Here is a 14,909-nt window from a genome sequence, read left to right as displayed (position 1 = left end):
CCTTTTAGGTCCTAAGTCTCTCACTTGAAGTTTAAGGGCCCCACTGATGGCCAAAGAGTCCAATTCATGGCCTGTGCCCCCCTCCCCCCCCGAGCCTCCCAGGCTGCAGCAGCTCCTGCTGTCCCTCTCTGTGGAAGTGTCACCTCTCACCCATCTGCAGTCACTGAGGCCCAGGACTGCCTACCTGCGTCCCTCTTAATAGTACCCCAAAGAGCAGGTCTCAGAACACTCAGCTCCAGGCCCTGCTACATCTGTGGCCCTTCCCCCCACTCCCAGCAGGACGGAGGTTGCCTGGTGCTGCTCTTGCAGCAGATTTGCCTGCTCAGGTGTGGGAGGAAGGCGAGTGAGATCAGCCCGCCAGCACCACAGACCCTCCCCCTCACAGCTCTGCACCCCACAGCTCAAGTCGCAGCAATAACAGCAGCTGTCACACCCTCCGAGACAGCCCCTCACACCCACACAACGCACAACCCACAGTGACCTGTGCTTCTATAGGTTAAGCATCCCTCAACCTCCTCTGGATACTCACCCTTCATGCAAATGAGGGTGTGTGGGAATAACCAACCAGGCCGCACAGGCCTATGCATGGGGGTGAGGGGGGGTGAGGAGAGCTGACTGTGGGTCCTGGGCTGGAGGCCATGTGCCTCTCTCTCTGCTCAACAAAAATACATCTCAGGCCAATGATGGGGACAGAACAGGGAGGAAGTGGACACCGGGAGGCTCTGGTCCTACCCAGCAGGTGTGGCAGCCTCACGGAGCTGTGATACAGCCAGTGACTCTCTGTCCATCCTCCTGGGTGCTGTGTCCCCCATACGCTGTCCCCACCCAGCTGAGTGCAGTGGGAGGGATTTTCTCTCATTCCATCCTGCCTTCTGTCCACTCAGTCACACACTGACCATCATTCTCTCGTGTCCTCCCTGAGGCTCTGTGGCTCAACGGACACTTGTGGGTCCAGCAGCAGTGACCCAGGTGGAGGGACCCCGGGTCTCATCTGAGCGTCTCTGCCAAAAGAACACACAGAAGAAAGGTCACATCTGGAGACATAAGAGATCCGACATCGAGGGCTGGACCGGGGGCTCCGGGCTGGGAGTGGCTTTGGTGCAGGAGGCTCTGTAGCAGTGTCCTCCCATTGTTCATTGATTTGCTCGAGCGGGCCCAGTAATGTCTCCATTTTGAGACTTTTCATTACTGTGTTTGGCATATCGAATATGTCACGGGTAGCTTGCCAGGCTTTCTTTGCCGTGCGGGTGAGATACTCTCGGTAGCTTGCCGGGCTCTCCGAGAGGGGTGGAGGAATCGAACTCGGGTCGGCAGTGTAGGCTGTGTGCAAGGCAAACGCCCTACCCGCTGTGCTATCACTCCAGCCCACCAGAATATGTAAATGCCATTATTTAAAATTTTTATTTTGACCCAGCAATACCACTCCTGGGAATATATCCCAGAGAGGAAAAAAAGTATAGTCGAAGTGACATCTGCATTTGTTTGTTCACTGCAGCACTCTTTACAATAGCCAGAAACTGGAAAAAACCTGAGTGCCCAAGAACAGATGACTGGTTAAAGAAATTTTGGTACATCTACACAATGGAGTACTATGTAGCTGTTAGAAAAGATGAAGTCATGAAATTTACATACAAGTGGTACAACATGGAAAGTATCATGCTAAGCGAAATGAGTCAGAAAGAGAGGGACAGACATAGAAAGACTGCATTCAACTGGGGAACATAAAGGAACAAAATAGGAGACTGACACCCAAGAATAGCTGAGATAAGTACCAGGAGGTTTACTCCATGGCTTGGAGGGCAGCCACACATGCTAGGGGAAAAGGCAGCTCAGATAGAGAAGGGAGCACCAAATAAAGGGTGTTGGGAGGATCCTCCCAGGATGGGAGAAACATGCTGAAAGTAGACTATAGACCGAACATGATTGCCACTCAATGCCTCTTTTGCAAACCACAGCACCCAAAAGGAGAGAGAGAGAACAGAGGGGAATGCCCTGCCACAGAGGCAAGGTGGGATGGGGGCAGATGGGGGGTGGGAGGGATACTGGGATCCGTAGTGGTGGAAAATGGGCACTGGTGGAGGGATGGGTACTTGATCATTGTATAACTGAAATCCAAGCACAAAAAATTGTAAGTCTACAACTGTACCTCATGGTGTTTCACTAATAAAAATTAAAAATATATATATAGGTATAAAAAAATTTTATTTTTCAGGCATCCAATTTTCCACACCAATCCCACCAGCAGTGTGACCTTCCTGCCACAGTGTCTCAGTATCCTTCCGACCCCACACGCCTGCGCCCTCAACAGGCACGAAACAAACTCGCTTCATATCAATTGTTACAACAAAATTACAAACGGAATGATCACAAAAGAAATAAATGTCAATGGTGATGACGGACTGCTTCATGATTTTAATCTATACAAATAAATTCAAGTCATTTAAAACTATATAACCTAATATCTATTCTCACTTAAATGAGTTTTTCAATTCTGGCATAAAAAAAGAGTGCTTTGGATTTTATTTTATACTTGGGTCTCATGGTGATAGTAATAATGTCTTCCTTGTCATAAATAAAACTTTATTTATTTACTTTGCTTTTTGGGTCACACCCGGCAATGCACAGGGTTACTTCTGGCTCTGCGCTCAGGAATTACCCCTGGCGGTGCTCAGGGGACCATATGGGATGCTGGGAATCGAATCCAGGTTGGCCGCGTGCAAGGCAAATGCCCTACCCTCTGTGCTATTGCTCCAGCCCTCTAAAACTTTATTTTTAATTCTTAGCCAATACACTTTGTAGTTTATAATGAAAATTTAGTAAGAGTGAAGAGAATTAAGAAAATTTTAAGGGAAAAACCTGAAGAGGCCAATTAAATATAATGTCTTATCCTAAGAAAGGGACTATTGGTTTTACATTAGAAAATATTATATATAGATATTCTTAAATACCTACACTAATAAATAATATATTGCAAAAAAATCTTTATGGATGTTTGGGGCCAGAATGATGTACACTAGGTAGGGTATTTGCCTTGTATGCGACTGGCTGAGTAATTCCTGAGTACAGAGCCAGGAATAGGCCCCGAGCACTGCTAGGTGTGGCCCAAAATTGAAAGGAAAAAAAAAAACCTCAAAGTACTCTATGGATGTAAAAATAACTGGTAAGACCTTGAATATTCAATATATAGAAGATCCTAATTCATTATTCAAAGTGTATAAAATCCCTCAGAGGCCGAGTATAAACATGCCTTTCTTTTTTTTTTTAAATTTTTTTTTATTAGTGAAACACCATGAGGTACAGTTGTAGATTTACAATTTTTTGGGCTTGGGTTTGATTATACAATGATCAGATACCCATCCCTCCACCAGTGCCCATTTTCCACCACCATGGATAATATCCCCCCCACCCCCATCCCCCCATCCCCCCCTGCCTCTGTGGCAAGGCAATCCCCTGTGTTCTCTCTCTCCTTTTGGGTGTTGTGGTCTGCAAAAGAGGCATTGAGTGGCAAACATGTTCAGTCCATAGTCCACTTTCGACATGCATCTCCCCTCCTGGGAGGGTCCTCCAAACACCCTTTATTTGGTGTTCCGTTCTCTATCTGAGCTGCCCTTTCCTCTAGAATGCCCAACTGGCCACTAAGCTATGGAGTAATCCTCCTGGTGCTGATCTCAGCTATTCTTGGGTATTAATCTCATACTTTGTTACTTTATATCCCCCAGATGAATGCAATCTTTCTATGTCTATCCCTCTCTTTCTGACTCATTTCGCTTAGCATGATACTTTCCATATTGTACCACTTGTATGTAAATTTCATGACTTCATCTTTTCTAACAGCTACATAGTACTCCATTGTGTAGATGTACCAAAGTTTCTTTAACCAGTCATCTGTTCTTGGGCACTCAGGTTTCTTCCAGATTCTGGCTATTGTAAAGAGTGCTGCAATGAACAAACAAGTGCAGATGTCACTTCGACTACACATTTTTGCCTCTCTGGGATATATTCCCAGGAGTGGTATTGCTGGGTCAAATGGGAGCTCAATTTCTAATTTTTTGAGAATCGTCCATACTGTTTTCCAGAAGGGCTGAACCAGTCGACATTCCTACCAACAGTGAAGGAGTGTCCCTTTCTCGCCACATCCACGCCAGCATCGGTTGCTTTTGTTCTTTTGAATGTGGGCCAGTCTCTGAGGTGTGAGATGGCATCTCATTGTGGTTTTGACCTGCATCTCCCTGATGATTAATGATGTAGAGCATTTTCTCATGTGCTTTTTTGCCATTCGGATTTCTTCTTTGAGAAAGTTTCTGTTCATTTCCTTGCCCCATTTTTGGATGGGGTTGGAAACATGCCTTTCTTAATCTAGTCGGGGGCAGCCCTCGGCACCTGGGGGAGGCAGACCTAGTGCTATGTGCTGGGAAGTCAGTCCTGTCATCAGAGAAGCTTGTTTGGAAACTGGTTTCAAGGCAATGAATTCCTTGAGCTGTTGCGTGTCCCTGACGCTTTTTATCATTCCTTCAAATCTGAATGATCTAGCGTGGTAGAGGACTCCTGGGGATGTTGATTTGTGGTGCTCGCGTACAGTATCCCCCATAACTGAGCTCAAGGACCAGGAAGATGAGTCCACTGACAGGGCAGAGGTCAGTAGTGGAGGCTGTTGGGTCCTGCCTTCTGGAGAGGCCTGCCCAGGGCCTTCAGTCCAGGGAGCTGGTGTACCTGAAGGGTGTGAAGGCTTGTTGAGGCACTTGTAAACTTCTTCAAGAGACAAAGGAGCTTTGCTTTGTGTCTCTAGCTTGATTGTGATCAGAACACTGTGGACAGAATGGGCTGACCAGGGAGTTGGACCAGCTTCTCGGGATGGAGAAAGCGCAGGAATGTGAGAGGTGACTTGCTCCATGAAAAATGGTTCTTTCTCCTTGTGCTTTCCTGCAACTCAGTGAAAGAGAAACAGCTTCTCTGTTTGCTTGCTTTTGGGCCACACCCAGTGATGATCAGGAGTGACTCTTGGCCCTGAACTCATGAATTACTCTTGGCAGTGCTCTAGAGACCATATAGGATGCCTCAGATTGAACCAGGGTTGGCTGAGAATAAGGCAAACTCCCTCCTTGCCTCACTCTGGGCCCTGGAAAAAGCCTCTTGTATCAAGTTGTGTCACACAAGGATGTTTTTGTTAAGTATAAATGTCTGTTGCATGAACCTGAAGAGTCCTGATGTTTCTTCATACGGTTGAGAGCAAGCTTATAAAGCTGACAGTGTGAGGGACGATTCCTGGGTGTGTCTCTGAGTCCCGTGCTGGGCCTCTGATCCACAGTGAATTCAAGATTATCTACAAAATGCTCACTTGTTTCCCAAACCAGGGAAACCATCACATTCTAGTTTTACCTGAAAAAAACCATCACTGGTCATCCTCAGAGGGGGACTTCAGAGTTGGGATGAGCATAGGTTGTTTGAGGAGTCACACAGATGGTATTACAGGAAATATTGCTGTGTCATCTCTGTGTATGCTCGGGGCCTGCAACTGTCCCTGAGCCTGGGAACCCGAGATTCCACTGAGCAGAAGATCAGTCCCACCTCAGCCCTGGGGACCCCTGGGTGAAAGGGGGTCACAAAAGAGCATGGTGCACTGACAGAACAATGTACCTGGGAGTGGCGGCTCAGGTCAAGTCCAAAGCTTCTCACAGGAAGGACCGAGACCATGGACACGGTGCTGGCTGACAGGCTCAGGGGCTTCCTGTGCTGGGAGCCTTCTGGAAGCTTTGCTGAAGCTGCACTCAATCTACTGCACATTTGACCATGGACGTTTGGCTACCTGGCTTAGCTCACATACTGAAAAATATTCTAGGTTGTGTCTGGGACAATGTTTATGAGAAACGGTCTTATTCCTGACATTCCATTCACTCACAACGGAATGAACATCTCTGTATGCAACAGTTATGTGTACCTGGGTCGAGAAGTCAACATGACGAATGACCTGGCACCTGGGTTGTGGAGGAGGAAGAGAGTGGCTTGGAACGCCTTCAAGAGCGTCAAAGAAATAGCTAAGAGGACAATGAACCTCTGACTCAGGACACATCTCTTTGATTCCAGTGTTCTTCCTGCATTAACATACGCCTCAGAGACCTGGGCCCTATGAAACCAGGATGAGAACTCTATTTGGGTCTCCCAAAGGGGAATCGAAAGGGCTATGCTTGGAGAATCACGCTTCACTCAAGTGAGAGAAAGAATCCGGAGTTCCAACCTCTGTCTATGGTCAAGAATCAGGGATGCTGTCTCGTTTGCCAAGGCATTGAAAATCCGATGGACTAGACACATAATGAGATTTGGAGATGACCGGTGGACTGGAGCTGTTACTGACTGGATTTCACAGGACGTCTAAAGGTCGCATGGCCGCCCATCTACGAGATGGTCAGACTTCTTTGTCAAGACCCTGAATGATCAGTTTGAGGCTCTTTGTGTTCTTAGAACGAGCAGACACCATTGAGCTACACTAGCACGAGACAGGGATGAATGTAGACGTTACTGGTGCCCGCTCGAGCAAATCGATGAGTAACGGGATGTCAAGTGGTCAAGTGTCTGGGTCAAATGGTGCTTTTCTGGACCCTTGCGATGATTCTAGCAGACATTCATGTAAAAACCACGAACTGCTATATCTCCACTTCTGATGTTCTAGAAAGCCGGGAATCTGTACTCGATGCCAGTGGACATCGGGAACTAGAAGTGCAGGGACAAAGCACAATATCAACGTGGGGGAAGATGAGGGGGCACTCGGATTTGAACCGGGGACCTCTTGATCTGCAGTCAAATACTCTACCCCTGAGCTATGCCCCCACACCTATTGGATGGGTCTCAAAGTCATCTTTACCCAGAGTCACCCCACATTCCCACAGCACAGGGCAAGATTCCAATCATCTCTCCATGCTGGAAAGACCAAGCAGTGACCCTCCCGCAACTCCCCCAACTCCTTCTGTGCACCTCCAGGACTCCACCACTCAGAGACAGCATCTGCCCCTCCCCACTTGTCACTGGCTTCAGCACCCACAGTGGCAGGGACACTGTTGGGAGGACCTTCATGATAAACGTGTCCTCTCTGCCTCTTTGATACAACACACAAGTGACCATCACACAGCTCTTGCCACTGTGACCTGCACCTGCACAGAGGGTGTCTCTCCCTTGGGACCATGGTCATGGGGGGCAAGGCCTAGGGGGATTGAGAAACTCCCTCTGTCCTGGATCAGGAAACCTCCCATGAAGCTCATGAGAAGCCCAGATCATGGGGTTCACGTCTCTGGGTCCAGCAGGGAACTAGGAGGTGCAGTGACAGCTCCTTGCCGAGCCGAACCTCTGTCCCCAGAACATGCATGGTCTAATGGGGAATATTCTCTTAATCCACATGTCCTTGGGATCTTTTGGAGGGTGTGACAGCTGCTGTTAGTCCTGCAACTTGAGTGGTGGGGTACGGCAAGACCCCACAAGGCTACCTCTGTCCTTCTGGGAGTGGGGGAAGGGCCAGGGACGTAGCAGGGGCCTAGAGCTGAGTGGTCCTGAGACCTACTCTGTCGGGGCAGTATTTTTTTTTTCTTTTTGGGTCACATCCAGTGATGCACAGGGGTTACTCCTGGCTCATGCACTCAGGAATTACTTCTGGCGGTGCTCGGGGGACCATATGGGATGCTGGGAATCAAACCCAGTTTGGCCACATGCAAGGCAAACACCTTACCTGCTGTGCTATTGCTCCAGCCCCTGTCGGGGCGCTATAAAGAGGGACCCCAGGCAGTCAGTCCTGGGCCTCAGTGATTGCAGATGGGTGAGAGGTGACCCTTCCACAGAGAGGGACAGCAGGAGCTGCTGCAGCCTGCGAGGCTCTGGGGACCCCCCCTCAGGCCATGAGTGGGGCTCTCTCACCACCAGTGCAGACCTTAAACTTCGAGTGGGGAACTTAGGTACCAAAAGGAGGGGGCACCCGGATTTGAACCGGGGACCTCTTGATCTGCAGTCAAATGCTCTACCCCTGAGCTATGCCCCCTGGCATGTCCATGTGTCCTGATGAGCACCTTTCCCTATGAGTCCCTGTCACTGGGTGAGTCAGGTCACTCCCCTGCCCACTCTCAGAAGCTGTCAGACCTGTCTCCTGGGAGCCTCCTTGATGCCCGGCCTCAGAGTGGTGGGGTCTGCAGAGGGCAGAGACCGGGTCTCTGTGGGTCTCCCTTCCCGTGGCCTCTTTGGTTTTGGCTCAGGTGCTTTCACGGGCTCCATAGTGACCCTAAGGTCCTACCTGTACCCCAATTATTCCCTCTGTCTTTCAGTTCGGATGAAAGAGTCCCAGATCTCCAAGAGTAGGGTTTCTGGGGACCACATGCTGTGCCCACCCTGAGCTCCCTGTGACAGGAGCTGAGCGAGTTGCCGGCTTTGAGTTGGGAGTTAGACTTGGAGCTGTGCGGGGCAGGGCAGCGTCCAGAACAAATATTCCCATGTGGCCAGAGACTTCTTGTCCATCCTGCTGGTACCACAGTCATTTTCTAGGGCAAACCCCTCATCTGAGGATGAAAAATTTCTTGATATCATGTGTCCCACAGTCTTTGCCTTTAGAACTTTGGAGATTTGGTTTCTGCACCTTCGCATTTCAACTTCTCAGTTTATCATTAACAAAATATTTCTCGTTTTTAGTGTATTCCTTAGTCTTTTTGATATATCTTTTACTTAAGTGACCCAACTTGACTTTTATCACTTTCTCTTGAATTTTTTACATTTTTATCCACTTTTTATTATACTTTTAAACTTTATTTAATCCATGGTTTACAAAGTTGCTCATAATACAGCTGTTTCGGGGATTTAACGTCCTAACCCCATTGTCTCCAGCAGAGTGAACTCCCTCCACCATTGTCCCTAGTTTCCCACTCACTCTCCCTAGAGCAGGCACAAAATAATTTAAGTTGCTTCTTACAACAAAATGGATAATGGAATTATTGAAAAATACTTAAGTTAAAGAAAATTCATCAAAATCGTGATATGGCACAATGAAATTATTTAAGTAGTTGTTGGGGTTTACTGAATCCTTTGTTGCTAGCTTCAGCAGTTTGGTTCATATGTCCGGAAATTTGGGGAATTTCTGAAGCTGGGTCCCTGCTGATATGGCAGCATCTGTGCGGATGGGTATGGCTGGCTGGGGCTTCCAGAAGCTTCCTGACCCACTCTGAGAAGACCCCAGAGTTTTTAACCTGAAATCTGTGTAACTGGGGGTTTCATTGGCTTGGTGTCTCTCTCCATCCACTTTTTAAAACGTATTTTCTTTTAGTCTAGTGAACTCTTTTTAGAACATCCTCTTCTGCTTCACAGATAGAACATTTTCTCACATCACTCAGGGAATCATTCGTGCCTGTGAGTCTCCTTGCCACTATCCAGTGACCCTCTTCCTGTGGCTCATGCCACACGGCCCAAACAACAAATAAGATATTTTGATGTTGAAGATAGTAGACGCAGAGTAGGAAGCAAGAGCAGAATGCAGGAGAGAGAGGGAGAGACATGGTTGTCTGCAGAAGACCTGAGTGTCCTGAGAGTTCTGATAGGAAGTCCTCTCACCAGGAGCCTGTGAGACGCCATAAACTGGCTCCTGACCAACTTCCTGACCTTTTGTGGGGCCCCTCAGCAGGTCTTGGGTTGCTTGGCATCATGAGACCTTATTGCTCTACTTTTTAATTGATTTTTCTCCTCAAAGACCTACAACTTCAAAATATTTCATGGCTACATCCTCTTTAATTCTTTTATTATAGCTTAGGTAATATGGTTACGGCAGTGTATAAGTTTACAAGTTCCAATATACAGGGATTCAGCACACCAACGACCCACCCAAATGCCCAAGAGCTTCCCAAGTTTTCCCTATAGAGCGTAGGATGGTGTCATTGACTGAGAATCAGATTCCCTTTACCCATCAAGGCAATGAGGGAATGATGAATATATAGTTCATCAGTGAGGGGGTCCCGGCAGGGTTTGGTTCCTGGGGCAACCTGGTTCTCCAAGATCTCTGAGGGGCCCTTCGTTTCCGTGGCACTGTGAGTGAAGGAAGTTCTGTATTCTCAGGCCTGGTCATTGAACTGACTCTCTCTGACTGAGAAGCTATTTGGTACAGGGACTGGGTTCCCTTCTAGAAAAATGGAATCAACCAGGAGGAGAGTGAGCTGAGGCAGTGGAGGAAAGGAAGTGGGACATGAGGGGTAAGTAGAAATGAGCAAGGGATATATGATTAGAAAAATGAAAATGGGAGGGGGCGCCTAGATTTTAATAGGGATCACTGGGTGTACAGTCAAGTGCTCTATCCCTGAGCTATACACCACACCTGTCAAATGGGTCTAACAATCACCTTCTCCTCAAGGTCACCCACACTCTCACAGCACAAAGTAAGTTTCCACTCACCTCTCCATGCTGGAAAGACCAACCGAGATCCTCTACCAACTCCCCCAACTCCACCTGTGCCATCCCAGGGTCCCCACCCCTCAGAGGCAGCATCTACCCCTCCCCACTTGTCACTGCTTCAGCTCCCACAGCGGCAGGGACATCCCTGCTGGGAGGACCTTCAGGATAAACGTGTCACTGGCTCTTTTGATCCAACACACAAATGACCATCATACAGCTCCTGCCCCTGATACCTGCACCTGCGCAGAAGGTGTCTCTCCACTGGGACTGATGTTCCAAGGGGCGGGGGGTAGGTGTGCAGGAGGCGTTAGGGGATCAATAAATTTCCTTCCTGTCCTGACTCATGGAGTCTCTAGGGAAGCTCATGGAACCTCCTTCAGCTCAAGGACTCTGCGTGACTTGGGTCTTTTGTCCTTCTTGAAGGGACAACCAGATTATCGGGGATGCTGGTAGGAGTATGGGGCCATTTTTTTGAACTTCATTTTATTTTAAATTTTATTTCCATAAAGTTGTTCATAATAATGGTTTACATTCAATATTACAACACCAATCCCGCCACCATTGTTTCCCCAACACTGCTTAAGCCTGCCCAACAGGCAGATGCTAGATCATTTATTTTGGATAGCATTCATTTAGCTATGAATAACATGAGATGTCTTGTGGCCACGTGCTCTGGCAATTCTAAAATTTTGAATAATTTGTGTGTGGAGAAATATCTGCAGCGAGCTGCTCAGTTCCGAGATTCATTTGTGAGTCTCTGGATCGCGGCCATTAATGTGCTTAAGTGGCACTGGAGGCAGCTTGTGGGTGTGACAGCCAAGACCCCGAAGGGGTGGGAAGATTGGAAGGACTGGCCTGTCCATGATCCCTTGAGTCCTGGAGATTGCAGTCACTGGTCCCGCATTCCTGGGCTTTTCATTCAGCTCTGGAAGTTTGTGGCTGCCGGGATTCATAGGGGGCATGTGGAGGGACGATGCCTGCTCCCATCTGATGCACCCCAGTGAAATCACCTGGTGCAAGGTTTGGAGGCATCCCTGCAGAGAGCTGCTTGGTTCTGAGATTCATTGGTGAGTCTCCAGATCATGTGGGGCCATTTTGTAGCTTAGCCAGCTGCTGGGCTAAACAAGAAGACAATAAAAGGGTTTGGGGTTCTGAGCCACCCCCCCCACCCTCTGCTTACCCCAGTGCCCTGAGGCCGCGCTGCAAGCTGCAAGGATGCTTCTAGAAGACAAGCAGGTCTGGTAGCTTCTGAGAGTGGGCAGGGGAGCAACCTGACTCACCCAGTGGCAGGGACTCACAGGGAAAGGTGCTCATCAGGACACATAGACATGCCAGGGGGCATAGCTCAGGGGTAGAGCATTTGACTGCAGATCAAGAGGTCCCCGGTTCAAATCCGGGTGCCCCCTCCTTTTGGGTCCTAAGTCACTCACTTGAAGTTTAGGACACCACTGATGGGTAAGAACTCCATTCATGGCCTGGGGGATTCCCCTCCAGAGTGCCAGCTCAGGCTGCAGCAACCCTCAAGTCCCTCTCTCTGAAGGGGCCCTGCTCACCCCACTATGGCCATTAGGCCCCAGGGCTGCCTGGAGTTCCCTCGATAGTTCCCGACCCCTGTAGAGTAGGTCTGGGGCCACTCAGCTCTTGTCCCTTCCATCTCAGCCACCCTCCCCACTCCTAGCAGACACGTGCTTGGCCAGGTGCTCTCCTGCAGTGGACTGAACCTCCTTCAGGCTCCTGTGCTGGTGAGGAAGAGCAGCACCCAGCCTGCAGGTCACAGCTCCCAGGGCAGCACCCCCAGGGTCTCAGCTGTGAGCCCCTGCTCTGTGACCACAGCAGTCCCACCTGAGCACAGGGACAAGGACTCTGCCAGGCTGGGAGCTGCTTATGGGATGAGCATCCCTTTCCTACACTGGGATCAGCTGTCCTTATGGAAATGAGGTGCTGGGATTGACCTACCAGGTTACATAGGCCCCATGAATATAAGACTATGCACTGTTCACAATAGCCAGAACCTGGAAATAACCCGCCTGCTGGAAAACAAATGACTGGTTGAAGAAACTATGGTACATCTATACAATGGAATACTACACAGCTGTTGGGGAAAAAATGAAGTCATGAAATTTTCCTGTAAATGCATGGACATGAAGAGTATCTCTCTAAGTAAAATAATTTAGAAGGAGAAGGACAGACATAGAATGACCACACTCATTTGTGGGATATAAAAAATAGTTTGAGACAAACATCCAAAGACAGTAGAAACAAGGGTCAGGACAAATGATCAATGGTTAGAAACCTGCCTCTCGGGCTAGGGGAGAGGGCAGTTAGAATAGAGAAGGGACCGTTCTGACTATGATGGTTGGAAGGATTCTCTCTGGATGGGAGATGTGTGCTGAATGTGAGCAAAGGACCCAACTTGATGGCCTCTAAATATGTGTTGCAGGGGCTGGAGCGATAGCACAGTGTAAGGTAGGGCATTGGCCTTGCATGCAGCCAACCGGGTTTGATTCCCAGCATCCCATATGGTTCCCCAAGCACCTCCAGGAGTAATTACTGAGTGCGGACCCAGGAGTAACCCCTGTGCATCGTCTAGTATGACTTAAAAAAGAAAAAAACATATATATGTAATGCAAAACATAATGCCCAAAATGAGAGAGAGAGAGAGAGAGAGAGAGAGAGAGAGAGAGAGAGAGAGAGAGAGAGAAGAAAAGTGCCTGTCACAGAGGCGGGCTGAGGTCCAGGGCGGCAGGAGAGATATGGGGGAATATTAGTGGTGGGAAACGTACACTAGTAGAGGGATGGGTGTTGGAACATTGTATGACTGGAAACCGGATTGTGAAAGCTTTGTGACTGTTTCTCATGCAGATTCAATTTAAAATAAAAAGTAAATTTAAAAAATGAAAAAGAAGAAAAGAAGGCTCTGTGTGAGCCAGTCAGAGGCGTATGTGAGTAAGGTGGAGCTGGCCCCTTTCTCGTTTCCAGGAGCCAGGACCTCAGTGAGGCCGTAAGTTGGAGTGAGGCTGAGACTCTCCGAGACTGTGCTCAGGGCCAGGCCAGTTTGAAGGAGGCTGGAAGGAGGTAGGAGGGCAGGGATACCCCCGGGACCTGTGCCATCGGGTGTCTCAGCCCAGTGAGAGACAAGCCCCCCGCACGCTGCAGACTGGGGTCCCCACACTCTCCGGGGTCTGCACGGGATGGCGTCAGAGCTGCTGGTTGTGCAGGACAGAGTCCTGGAGAAAGTGCTGCACCCACCCAGCCTATTTTCCTGACCTGCGCGTGGGGGTTTCGATCCCCAGTGGGGCCATGTGAGACTGTCCTGGAGGGTCAGGGCTGTCCCAGGGCAGTGCCCAGGTGGGGTCTGGTGCTGTCCAGGGCCACTCCAGGCTTGGGCTGGCTCCTGGTACTGATGGGGCCATTCTCTCCCCAGCACGTGTTTTTATTAAAACACTGTTATTTAAAAGTTGTTCATGGGGCTGGAGAGATAGCACAGCGGGTAGGGCGTTTGCCTTGCACGCGGCCAACCCGGGTTCGATTCCCAGCATCCGATATGGTCCTGAGCACCGCCAGGAGTAACTCCTGAGTGCAGAGCCAGGACTAACCCCTGTGCATTGCAAGGTGTGACTCCCCCCCCCCCCAAAAAATGTTGTTCATAATGCAATTTTTTTTTCAGGCATCCAATTTTCCACACCAATCCCACCATCAATGTGACCTTCCCACCACGGTGTGACCTCCCACCCCACACTCCGGCTCCCTCAGCAGGCACGGAACAAATTCGCTTCATATTAATTGTTACAACAAAATCACAAATGAAATGATCACAAAAAAGATAAATGTCAATTGTGATGATGGACTGCTTTATGATTTAAATCTATCTAAATAAATAAATTCAAATCATTTAAAACCATATAATCTAATAACTATTCTCATTTAAATCAGTTCTCAATTCTGGCATATAAAGTACCACTGTAGCACTGTCCTCCCGCTGTTCATCGATTTGCTCGAGTGGGCGCCAGTAACGTCTCCATTGTGAGACTTGTTGTTACTGTGTTTGGCATATTGAATATATGCGGTCGAGATACTCTCGGTAACTTGCCGGGCTCTCCGAGAGGGGCGGAGGAATCGAACCTGGGTTGGCCAGGCCGGCCGCGAGAAAGGCAAATGCCCTACCGCTGTGCTATCGCTCCATATAATATCACTTAATCACTTAACTTCCCGTTAGTCGTCAATTTGCTCGAGCGGGCGCCAGTAACATCTCCATTTGTCCCTGTCGCGTGCTAGTGTAGCCCAATGGCATCTGTTCGCTCTGGGAACATGAAGAGCCTCAAACCGATCGTTCATGATCTTGATGAAGAAGTCTGACCATCTGGTAGGTGGACGGCCACGCGGTCTTTTGACATCTGTGGAATCCAGTCAGTAACAGCTCTAGTCCAGCGGTTGTCTTTAAATCTCATTACGTGACCAGCCCATCTGATTTTCGACACCTTGGCAAATGAGACAGCGTCCCTGATCCT

General features: G+C 48.9%; 3 non-coding genes across 3 annotated transcripts; 1 reads left to right on the top strand and 2 right to left on the bottom strand.

Annotated features, from left to right (window-relative positions):
- Positions 1-6,750: 6,750 nt before the first annotated feature.
- On the bottom strand, positions 6,751-6,822 carry TRNAC-GCA (transfer RNA cysteine (anticodon GCA)). The gene has a single exon. It is a non-coding gene; the product is annotated as a tRNA-Cys (tRNA).
- Positions 6,823-7,945: 1,123 nt separating this feature from the next.
- On the bottom strand, positions 7,946-8,017 carry TRNAC-GCA (transfer RNA cysteine (anticodon GCA)). Its single transcript has one exon. It is a non-coding gene; the product is annotated as a tRNA-Cys (tRNA).
- Positions 8,018-11,735: 3,718 nt separating this feature from the next.
- Positions 11,736-11,807, top strand: TRNAC-GCA (transfer RNA cysteine (anticodon GCA)). Its single transcript has one exon. It is a non-coding gene; the product is annotated as a tRNA-Cys (tRNA).
- The last annotated feature ends 3,102 nt before the right edge of the window (positions 11,808-14,909 follow it).

Source organism: Sorex fumeus, unplaced genomic scaffold (genome assembly GCF_029834395.1).
Source record: "Sorex fumeus unplaced genomic scaffold, SorFum_2.1 ptg000143l, whole genome shotgun sequence".
Taxonomy (NCBI): Eukaryota; Metazoa; Chordata; class Mammalia; order Eulipotyphla; family Soricidae; genus Sorex; species Sorex fumeus.
Note: the sequence above shows the minus strand (reverse complement) of the source record. Positions and strands in the feature narration are given on the sequence as shown.